Source organism: Canis lupus, chromosome 12 (genome assembly GCF_048164855.1).
Source record: "Canis lupus baileyi chromosome 12, mCanLup2.hap1, whole genome shotgun sequence".
Taxonomy (NCBI): domain Eukaryota; kingdom Metazoa; phylum Chordata; class Mammalia; order Carnivora; family Canidae; genus Canis; species Canis lupus.
In genome coordinates, this window is record NC_132849.1 from 60,648,427 (window position 1) to 60,660,644 (window position 12,218).

Below are 12,218 nucleotides of genomic sequence, written 5' to 3' on the forward strand. Positions count from 1 at the left end.
GCCCTTAATAGTGTCTAAATCTTTTGATCAAGGAGCCCCATTTCTGAATAAAGAGGAAAGGAGAAAAAATGAGTGGGAAATATCAGAAAGGGAGACAGAACATGAGAGACCCCTACCTCTGGGAAGCGAGCTAGGGGTGGTGGAAAGGGAGGTGGGCCGGGGGTGGGGGTGACTGGGTGAGGGCACTGAGGAGGGCACTTGATGGGACGAGCACTGGGCGTTATTCTATATGTTGGCAAATTGAACACCAATAAAAAATAAATTTATATAAAAAATAATAATAAAATTCTAATTAATGAAAAATTAAACCTTTAAATTGTTAGCATAAGTTGTCTTTCTATTGTGCAAATAAATAAACATAATAATAAAAAAGGAGCCCCATTTCTAGGAATTCATCCATAGAATTAAAAAAAATGTTCGTTACAATATTTCCTATAACCTTATATAAGTTGAAGCACATAAAATGTGATTTTTTAAAAGCCTATCAAACCAGTAAAAGCAGAAGAATGGTAAAGTGTGGGCGTACCGGTTGAAGTTCAAAATAATACAGCACATGAAAAGAGTTTTTTTGTCAAAATCTACAAACCTTTGCCTACGTTTACCCACTGACCCAGAAACCCCACTTCTGGGCATGTGAGTGGTGTCTAAAGTTAGTCACAGCGGTCCCGTCTGAAATACCAAAGGCGGAAAAACAATCCAAGCCGGACACTGGGTAAATAAACTGTGAACATCCACACTCCGGACGCCAGGCCGCTGCAGACCGAGCGCAGGGCCTCCCAAGCACTAAAATGGAAAGGTCTGTAAACACAGGAAGTACAAAGAGCCAAGTACACGGCGGTAGGTGTTTTGCCCTGAACACTCTGGAAACCTCAGGTATACGTGCATTTATTTTTATCTGCATAAAGCAACAGTGGATGGCTACCTTAGCTCCTAATGAAAGCAGTCTCTTAATGCGGTGGGCAAGCTTGAGGGTAGAGAGAATGGCCCAGGCACAGGGGCAAACAGAACATCCCGATATTGGGACGTCTGGGTGGTTCAGCGGTTGAGCGTCTGCCTTCGGCTCAGGTCATGATCCCGGGGTCCTGGGATCGAGCCCCACCTTGGGCTCCCTGCTCAGCGGGGATCTGCTTCTCCCTCTGCCTCTGCCCCTCCCTGGTTGTGCTCTCTCTCTCTTCTCTCTCAAATAAATAAATAAAATTTTATTAAAAAAATAAAATTACAAAGTTTTGTGCTTGCTGTGGCAGCACATATATTAAGGTCACGATGTTTTAATAAAATGAATTTAAAAAAAATAAAATAAAATGAATTTAAGTATCGTACCCATGGGAGTTCGGGATAAAGAAAGGGTCTCTCTCCTGGGCTTCCTTCAGTCAAGGGAGAGCCTATTCACTCAGCGCACCTGCTCGCCTACTTAGAGTTAGGAAACGTACATCACTATTACATAAATCGAGAGAAAAGTTCCGAATGATATTTAATAGCATTTTTCTTCTCTGAGCTAGCTCAGAGTTCCCAAAATGTCAGTGTATATCTGCTCTCCTACACTCCTCTTCCGAATTTAAGATCTGACATTTATTTTATCGTCAAGAGGTTCAACATCCTCCGATGGGCTGCCTGTCGGAGCTGAGTCTTCAGACGAGCACCTGTCAGCTCCAGAAGAAAGGCGTTCACAGTGTCAGGCTTTGGCGGAGAGTTTTTGGTTTTCTCACAAGGTAAAAAAAAAAAAAAAAAAGGCGACATTAACTCAAATAAAAATTAAGGAATAATAATGTAACTACTGTTTATTGAGAACTCCTCGGCCACCTGCTCTCTCAACAGCTTTATGAGGTAGGTGCCCTCATCCCGTGTCTGGCAGAGGGTCCCGGGCGCAGGGAGGCCTGCTGCGGAGACGGGTCCAGTCCTGCCCTCTGGGCTGAAATGAAGCTAAGACGGCGTAAAGTAGCAGGTGTCACGAGGCGGTGACGCTCCTGGCCACGCATAGAACCACGCTTCAAACACATGCTTGCTCAGTAAGGACTCTCTTCGTTGGCTCGCATGCTCCTGGAGAACAGGTGTGAGTTCCTCCCTCCCCTTCCACAGATTAGTACCTGAGAAGGGGCTGGTAAAGGAGCAATCTGTGACCCGCTGATGAGCACTAACCACGGCCCACGAAACGATGGAGTCCAGAATTATGACCCAGCCCTACTTTCTACATCCTTCCTCCCTCTGCTGAACAGTGCACTATCCGACAGCCCAGGAAAGGTACAGAGCGTCGGCTGACAAATTTTATCCACAAAGGGTCAGATAGTAAGTATTTTGGGTTTTGAGGACCACACAGCCTCCGCAGCAACTACCAGAGTCTGCTGCCGTAGCACCAAGGCAGCCAGACACAGATCCTAAAGCACAAGGTGCAGGTGTGCACCGCTGACACAGACCAGAGGCAGACCCTGGTGAAGGTATGGTTGGTGAGACTCCTGCCCGCCACCCCAACCTTTCCCCTTCTCTACATGGTTAGCTCATCTCACAAAGTTTCTTTTTCCCCCTAAATTACATTTCCGTTCCAAAATGCCTGAGCCTGCTGTGAAGACATCTCACAACCTCATCCTCAGCCAACGCACAGCCCTCGCGGCCTCACAGGACTCGGACCCGGTCCACATCGAGAAAGAACATTCTATTTTGGCCACTCGCTCTAGTGCTCATTGCCTGAAGACGTCTGGGCCTTCCCACACGCGGCCTTCGCCGGCGCCGTTCCAATGGCACAAACGTCCACCCTCCTCCTCCTCCACCTGGTGAATCTGTGTCGTTCCCTCATGAGCCTCCTGGTGGCATCTCCCAAGACCCCGCAGCACAGGCGTGGGCACCCCCTGTGAATCTCATGGGCCCCGCGTCCTAGGAAACCCACCCACAACTTACCTCTGCGGTAAGTCTACAAGACTCTCAGGGTCAAAGCCAGGCCACCTGCCCTCACGCTCCCGACTCTCCGTAGCTTTGTTCTGTGGGTTGGATGACCACACAGCACCCTTACTATGCCCACACTCTCAGAGAGGCCTAGGACATGCCACAGAATGGACCCAGCCAACCTGTGGCTAAACAGGTAATGCAATTCTGAGAGAAGAGCTCAGCCTCCTTATCCAAGGAGCGTAAGACACCACAGGAGCCTAACACAGACAACATCCTTCCTGGAAGGCGTATGGTCTCTGGGATCAGAGGCCATTGGGTTTGAACCCCAGCTCAGCTGCCGTATTACCATGAAAGCCACGCTACTGTGGCCAGTCCCATAAGGCTCATGGTTCCCATGGCACCATCTTGAACCACATGACATGCAAAGTGTTTCCCTTAACCCTCTCACCAGCTGTGAAGTGCACACCCTTATCCCCACTTCATAGATAAGAAGACTGAGATGTTGAGTCCCACAAAGTCTCCAGTGCTAAATATCGGAGGTAATGCGGGTCTCACAGCTCCAACCGTAACTCATGGCCTCGTGGGGGCTGCTGCTGGTGGTGTCTCCTGTCGCTGATCATTCAACATGTGCTTTTGGGATTATTCTACTCCCGTTGGTAGAAGGTGGGCCCCGTCTGGGTAAGGTGAGCTGGAGAACTGATCTCACACAGCCCAGGATGGGAGCCCGGGCCTTAGCCTCAGTGGCATCAACGTGCTGGACACCCCGCAGAGGCACAGCTGGCTGCCTTGTCAGCCACGCTCACAAGACACATCTGCAGCAAGCAGCCGATCCCTCGGGTCGCAGTGTCCGTAAGCTAGCGGGGCCAGGACGCGGGGCACCCTGGAAGGGAAAGAGGTGCCAAGGGGAGTCCAAGCCCACTTTTCCATTCCGAGAAAGAGCAATTAGCCCATAGAACCACCTGGGGCTGTTTCCACTTCACCCAACCCACTCGAAAAATTCTTCTAAAGGTAAAAATAGGTTACAAACATATGAGATGTGCAGTTTGAGAAGATGAGTGGGGGTGAACACCAGAAGTTATATAACATCCCTGCTGTGGGGTTGGGGGGGTTGTCTCCCAGACTCTGACAAACGAACAAAGGGGCATGGCGGCCCCTCAGGCTGTCAGTCCTGCTGCAGAACTGCCACGCCGATGAGCAGGCATGTGCCGCAGCCCCTGCCTGCGATGAGGAGGAGGGGGACCAGTTAAAATTAGAGTCTGCCCAGCGGTGTGCTGTTGCTCAGGCTCCCAGGGAAGGGGGGGCTCCGCTGGCTCTAGGCTGCTTTGCTTTCACCTGCAAGAGGGGGTGGGCATGGAGGGGAGAGCCGTCCCTCCCGGGACACCACTCCTGAACCAGGCTACCGCTCACCACCCCCCAACCGCCCCTTTTGCAAACCAGTAAGAAAAGATCAGAAAGAAAACGGCATTCGGTTCAAAGGAAGCGGAGCAGGAAGGCAGAAAGTCTCTCTTCTGTGCTCCCTTCGTGTGCAGTAGATCATGCAAGGCCTCATTTCAAAGGTGGAGGAGGAGGTGCAGGTCAGGGAATCCGGAGGGAGTTTAAGCCATTGCCAAAAATACAGTCAAAGAGCGAGGAAAAGCCTCGGGAATCCTACTGCCCCAGCCCTCATCCTCTGCATCACTCAGAGGTGAGCAACTCCCGCCGCTGTCGCCACAGAATAAACCAGGAGACGGGACTCCTAATTCCCAGATCACTGGAGCTGCCGGGCCACCCCACCGAGAGCCCAGGGCCTCCTGCCCTCATCCTGAGGAACCACCGGCGGCCCATTCCCAGCAAACCGTTCTATGGGGCTGAAACGATGGGCAGAGGCAGGACGTGCGCCAGAGCGCAGGCTCAGGGAAGACACGCGGCCATCCTGAAACCCCCTTGTCCTCAGCCAGACCCCACCGAAGAACCCAATTAATGTTTCAGTCACCATCCCATCACAAAAGCTGCTCCGTATTATATTCTGCAACCTTCATGACGGTTCTGGGACCTACACTGGTGAGCTCAGGACTACCCCACACACCAGATGGGCCGTCCCCAATCAGGGCGGCCCCCACCCACCCCGGCCACCCCCACCCCCCCGCGGCTCTCACGGTGACGGAGAAATCAGGCCGACTCCAGAAACCAGAAGGCTGAAGGCAACGCCTCGCAGACTCAGCAATCGAGGGAACGTGACGGAGCACCACTCTGCGTGGCCGTCCCAGAGTCCCGAGTGACTCCCGGGCTGGGGCCAACCTCAAGCCAGCTTCTGGAACAAGCACAGCACAACGGGGGCAGCAGGAATCCAGCAGACGGCAACAATATAGTAAGATCGAGTGGGGACCAGCGCTTCTGATTTTAACACTCGCCAGATACTCTACAGGGTGTGTGCTCGACTTTGTGATAAGAAAAACAGGTGAGGGCAGCCCCGGTGGCGCAGCGGTTTAGCGCCGCCTGCAGCCCAGGGCGTGATCCTGGGGACCCGGGATCGAGTCCCACATCGGGCTCTGCATGGTGCCTGTTTCTCCCTCTGCCTGGGGTCTCTGCCTTTCTCTCTCTGTGTCTCTATGAATAAATAAAATCTTTAAAAAAAAGAAAAAAAAGAAGAACAAGTAAGAACATGTGGCAACAAAAAATGTTTAGGGAAATAAGGTGGAGCCGGGAGTGATTTCCAGGCACACATTTCATGGTCCTGGAGGTGTGTGCTTGTTTTCTTTATTAAGAAACACTTTTGTGCACTAAATTTTGTGCAGGCCAAGGCTTTGGGAGCGATCAGTGTAGCTCAAAACTTCAAACAGGGAGGAGGGCATGAGAGGAAGCACAGGGAGCACCAGGCCACCAGAGGAGTCCCTGCAGAAAATGTGGCCCCCGAGGCCGGACAGACAGGAGGCTCACGTCGCCCGCTTCCCAGGCCAGGCCTGGTGGCCTAGCGCCGACCCTGGAGCCACAAGGCCTGGGTCGCACAGGCCACAGCCCCTGCTCTCCGGGGGAACCTGGGCAAGCCCCTGAAGCAATCCAGGCCTCGGTTTCCACACCCACAAAATGAGGATGACACCTGCGGTTTGCTAGGGCTGCCGGGACAGAGAACCCCCCAACCGGGTGGTGCAAACAATAATTCACTATCTGTCCGGCCGTTCGGGAGGTTGAAGTGTGCCATGGGGCTGGATCCTTCGGAGGCTCTAAGGGACAATCTGTTGCAGGCCCTGCCTCCCCTGGCTCGCAGGTGGCTGTCCTCCTGTGTCTCTTCCCACTGTCTTCGCTTCTTACGTGTCTGTCGCCAAATGTCCCCTTTTCACGAGGACGCCTGTGATGCTGGTTTACAGTCCACCCCAGGGACCTCGTTTCTCCCCGATTCCCTCGGAAGGGGGGGCCTGTCTCCACACAACAGCACATTTTGAGGTCCTGGGGAAAGGACTCACCTGTGGATTCGGGGGCCCACAGCCCACAGCAGTGCTTATTACCTCCGTGCTGTCGTGAGGACCCGACAGGGGAGCAGAGGTGACACACTGCTAACGGGGCCGGAACTCCATCAGCGCTCTGACGACCGGCGCTCCGTCCCTGAGGATGGGCTGTCAGCACGGCCACCGCCACGGCCCAGCAAGCCAGACACCCGCAGCGCCCGATGCCCCGGCCACGGCGCCCCTGAGCCGGAGACCTCATCTGACCTGCAGGAGTGAGGCACATCTGCCAACCCCACTCACTCCCTGACGGGGGGACGCGGGGCGGCGGTCACTGCCGGTTCTGATGTTTGAGGAGGCCGATGTTCTCGGCGGCGGCGGCAGCTCTGAAAGTGAATCCTCTGTCCCGAAGAAGAGTCGCTTTGTTTTCCCCTAGACCTTGTGGCTCAATTGATTTGTGGGGGGGAAAAAATCACAGGTAATTCCGGCTGCTGTTTTGTATGGCTGGGAAAGTGACCAAGTTGTCAGGAGTGTCTGTCCCGGGCAAGGAGGACAGGCTGACCCTGCAGAGCGGAGGGGGGTCTCCAGCCCAAGAGTCCTCTCGCCAGCCCGGGCCCCCAGGACTGCCAGCGCCACCGGGCACACTGTAATTACTGGACCAGTTTGCCACGTTCCCAGAATAGACCATTGGTTCGCCCTGGCTGAGGATGGGACTAGCAATTGGCTACGTTGGACGCTGCCAACCAGAAGTTTGTTCTGGCATTAATTCTGACCCGGCTTCCTTCTGTGCCCTAAATGTTCACTGTCCTCCTCCTTCAACCAAAATAAAATACAAATGTCCTCTGCCAACATATTTGAACTCGTGAGTCATCCTGGAGGACATGCTCCTTCTGTATTTTCTAATGCAAATAAGGAAAGCCAGACGGTTCCAGAAGGTAGCTCAAGAGGGGCCGCAAGAGAAGGCACCTGGCGTGGGGACGCAAGCAGGACTGGGCGGGTGGGCCGTCTCCCGTCTGCACGGGCCCTGCTCTTAGCCTCACACGTCCAGGCCCACGGCACCGGCCTTGCCCCAGGTCACTGCTGCAGGGCCCTGGGGGGTGGCAGCGGTGGAGCAGGACGGGCACGTAATTTAAAAGCAACGAACAACACACCCCAGAGAATTAAGAATCCTTTGGAGAGGAAACCATGTCCCCCAACTCCACAGATGCAGACATCTCACTGCACGCAGAGACCCATTTCTGGAAAACATCAGTGTTCCCTGAAAGGCTAAAAAGAGGTGCCCCCAAAACAGATTCCAAAAGCAACCCAATGAGTGCTTGGGGTTTAGGGTGGGTTTGTGTCCTTCAACAGATCGGATTCTCCCAGAAAGCTCCCGAGTTTTCCCTCATTTCACACACAGAGAAACGGAAATCTATGGAAGAGACTTGACTTGCCCAGAAGGAGACCCCACGACGCTGACAGAGTCAAGTCAATTATCTGGGAAGAGATGCTGGAGGCCAGCCATTGCTGCAGGGAAGTGAGATGGGGAAGGCGGCCGGTGAAGCCTGCTCTCTAGCAGGTTCATGGGTGCTAACCCATCTGTGGAGTGGGGGGGCCACTGTCACACCTTGCTCATCATCACCCCATCCTGCAGCGGCTGCTCCAGGCAGGGCTGGGGTCTCATCTCCACACCTGCAGCCTCCCCCCTGCAGGGACAGGCCGAGGGGGGGTCCTCAGACCAAGTCCTGGGGTGAGGAGGTGCAGGCCCTGGGCCAGGGGGTGCAGGGGGGCAGGCCGTGGGGCTCCTGGCCTTTCCCACCTAGGCACACCCAAGCCTGATGCTTCCAGGAAGACTTCCTGTGGAAGGTAACAAGGAGCTGCACCCCTCTGTGGATGAGGAATGACGTGGCTCACCTAACATTTTCAGAGCTTGACTTGTGATTTGTCAGATAAAGTCGACTCTAATTAGAGGAAGAACCACCCAAAAGCACAGCGATGGGTAAGAATGCATCCCCCTCAGAGCCTCCAGCCATAGAGCAAACAATGGACCACGAGGGGTGGTGACCGGGGGGCATGCGGGAGGAAGCGGGGATGGAGGGGTCCCCACAATGCCTTGCAGATGGCTATAAAGCTCACAACCCCGTTAGCAGACACCAAGGCAAGAATGCAAGGGTCGATGTGGGGAAAGGCGTCTATGTGGGGTAGAAGCATGCAGGTGCAAGAACAGAGGGCTTCCAGGTGGCAACGCCCGGGCAGTGCGGCCACAGGGCTTGCAGCAGGGAGCTGGGCCGTGTGCCCATCCAGGCACCAGCGGCTGAAGGATCAGGCAAGTGCAGAGCCCAGGCGCTCGCCCAACAACTGCTGGCTCCCTCCGTGTCCTGTGCACACAACACCCCCCCGCAGTCATTACTCTCCTGAATGGAGGTCTTCGGGCCACCTGGGAGCAGCTTCCAAGGCACTGTTTACTGGACTGCAGGATGCCGGTGGGGGAGGCCCTCACCGAAAAGGGATCGAGCTACTATTAACCTCTACCTTAAAATGTTCTTTTTATAATAGGCTGTCAGGGATATTTTGGTGATTGGGGATTTCAACAGTGGCAATTTGTCCTTCTCCCAAAACAAACCTCAAAGCACAGGCCCGCAGGTTCTGGGAAGGCAGGGCCGGTCCTGCCGACCAGCCAGTCTGCATGCGACGCTGTTTTGGTTTCTGCATCCTGAGAAGACAACATCCACCATGTGGGGCAAAACCCCAACGGTAAAATCTTCCAGAGCAGCCCCGGCCGATGTGTCCTGATGAGACTCACGTGGTCGACCAAATCATCCCTTTTTCTTACTAAGTATAGGACTTAGGAAACGAGGCAAAGACGGTGCCTCACAGGATGGGGCACACAATTGTTTGCTGAGCGAATGCCTCCTCTAGGACCAAAGGTGTGATTGTGGTGTTTGGGGTGTTTTCCTCTTTCTTTCTTTCTTCCTATTTTTTTTAAAGATTTTATTCATTTATTCATTTATTCATCACACACACACACACACACACACACACACACACACACATAGGGAGAGACACAGGCGGAGGGAGAAGCAGGCTCCATGCAGGGAGCCCGACGTGGGACTCGATCTCGGGACTCCAGAATCACAACCTGGGCCAACGGCAGACGCTAAAACAATGAGCCACCAGGGCTGCCCCTTTCTTTCTTTTTAAATAAGACACTAAAGGGGCACCCAGGTGGCTCAGTAGTTTCAGCGTCTGCCGTGGGCTCAGGTCATGATCCCAGGGTCCTTCGTCAGGCTCCCTGCTCTCCCTCTGCCTCTGCCCCTGCTTGTACTCACTCACACACACTCTGTCAAATACACAAATAAAATCTTTAAAAAACTAAATAGGATAAAAATAAATAAATACATAACGCGAAACGCTTAACTCTCTCGAAACTAAGACGCAGATCCTGTTTAAAAAATGGGAAACGATAAATGAAACCCCCAGTGAACGTATACTGGTTGTTAAAATGGAGACTTCCTTTTAAGATGACAAAATCACCGAAAAAAAGTGCTGTTTACCTGGAAAATGACAGGGAAATGGCTTCATCTGTGGAGTCCTGAGGACATAACCCTGTAACGCTTTCCAGAACTGAGAGCCACTGGCCGTCCCCTCTACGCCTCCAGTGAAGTCACATCCACATGCACCTGCTCTCTGCATGAGAAGGTTACATCTGTGTCCAACAATGTAAGAGGGACCCACCCCCTTGTAGGGTCCCCCAAGCTCATTAAAGTCCTAAATATACAGACTTTTCTATAACTGGGTAATTGAGAAAAAACAGTCTCCATGCAGGAGGGGGCCTGGGGCCCTGCTGACCCGGCACGTCCACTGGCCCTGCGATCGTGGCCCTGCAGACACCACTGAGCAGCTCAGCCTTGCACCACTACCTCCGACGCACCCCCTTGCAGTGACCAGGGACGCGTCCATGTCCCCCCGTGGCCACACCACAAACTCTGCGTGCAGAGTGTCTCACGCTCCTCGCGATGCTCCATCCTGGCAGCCCCCGGCCCGCTGAGCTGAGGGAAACTGGTGTCCACGCCACCCCACGGGAAGCGTCCTGCAGAAGCTGCAGCAGGACCCCTGCCTCCACGGTCTCCAACCTCTGCACCGACTCCTCAAGGCCTCCTGGACCTCAAACCACAGGACGAGGATTCACAGAAGGAGAATTCAGACCCGAGGGCGACGTGCTCTCCGGCTGTTCGTTTTCCTGCGTGTCCCTTCCCATCTCTGGGCCTCCTGCATTGGCTCTCGTCCGGGCCACCTCACTAGCTCTTCTACAGCTCTGCCCGCGGGCTGGTCACGGGGCCCGGCGGTACGTGAGGAGAAGACGACACTCGAGCCACCAGTTCCTAGCACGGCTCCCAGCGGGATGGCTCTCGAAGGCACCGCTCCCTTCCATGTGCAGACTGCGCACCCCCACCTTCCCCTCCCAACTGGGGGCACACACTATACTAAATTCATCTTTAAAAACCCCCATTCCTCATCCAGCGACTGCACATAAAGGACATATGACCCAGAAACTCTGAGTTTTACCTCTAGATGAGTCGTGAACCAGCTAGAAGGCTTCTCCTCTTCGATTAAAAGGACAGAAGGAAGGAAAGAAGAGAGAAACACGGGAAAGGGAGGAGGCCCAGGGAGGGAAGTTATTGAGGTCCTCGGTCTATCTGAGCCTCTTATCTTGCGATGTCCCCTCATCCCGCCATCGGGGCAGAGGCCCCCCCAAGAGACGGCATCTGCGTGGACCCACACAGTCACTTATACAGATTAACACGGGACCCATTTCGACCCGAAGACTCCTTGTGTGGCCAGTGAGGGTGGACATACGCTCAACCAAAAGTCAGGCTTGCATTTGGGGCTACTTAACCTTCCTATCATCGGAGAACTCTCAATGTTACCTCTACCCCCTCCTCCTCTCCAGAGCCCCGTGTGTCCCTGTGGAAGGCACGGGGCACGGTCCAGAAAGAAACGTCCTCACACATCTCAAACCCAGAAACTGGATTTCAGGAGTCCAACTGCTTCTCCTGGACTTGTTAGCCTGATTCCAGTCGACGTCAACTTCTCGTTCTTCTGCTCCAGTGCGTGGGACGGTCTCCTTAGTCATCCACCTTTTAAAATTACCATGATGTTGGGGCGCCTGGGTGCCTCAATCGGCTAAGCATCTGACTCTTTATTTTGGCTCGGTCATGACCTCAGGGTTGTGAGATCGAGCCCCATGTTGAGCTTGGCGCTGAGCACGGAGCCTCCTTAGGGTTCTCTCTCTCCCTCTCCCCCTGCCCCACCTCTCTCTCTCTCTCTCTCCTAAATAAATAAATAAATAAATAAATAAATAAATAAATAAATAAATAAAATTACCATTATGTTCATGGGGGTCTCTCTTCCATGGCCAACGCTACCACAGTTCAAAGACCCGCCCCCAAAGATTCAGCACTGGTCTCATGAGGCCACAAACCACAGGAAGAGCATGGGGTCGCCCAGTCATGAACCGAATACCTTCTGCGTGTGAGGCTCAGGGCTGGGCACCGGCTATGGGCACCCCACCTCGGGAAGCTCACACGGAGTTGATAAAATAACCCAAGTGCATCATGAACTCCAGAAAATAGAAGGGAAAGAGTAATGTGTTACTGATGGCCCAGTAAGTGGTCAGGTTACCTGTGTAAGTTCACCTGCCAAGGTAGTGGAGCTACCGCCCCAGTCCAAAGGGCTGTGTGTGTGCTACCTGACTCTACAGAGGAGGACACTGAGCCAGGAGGTTGGAGCTCACACGGAATATTACACGTGTTTAGAGTGAGTGAGAGACAGTTTCCAAAATGCCAAGAGACACAACCAGTCCTACGTCCACCGGGCCACATCTCTGGATGAGGCCGCATCTCCAGGGGGCCTGGCCAGGAATGCTTCACGGAAGAGGCCCCT

At 53.7% G+C, this 12,218-nt stretch overlaps 1 protein-coding gene across 6 annotated transcripts in view; it reads right to left on the bottom strand.

The window, feature by feature from the left end:
* Positions 1-12,218, bottom strand: part of RNF144A (ring finger protein 144A) — a 118,567-nt gene that overhangs the window by 57,453 nt on the left and 48,896 nt on the right. The window lies entirely within an intron of this gene.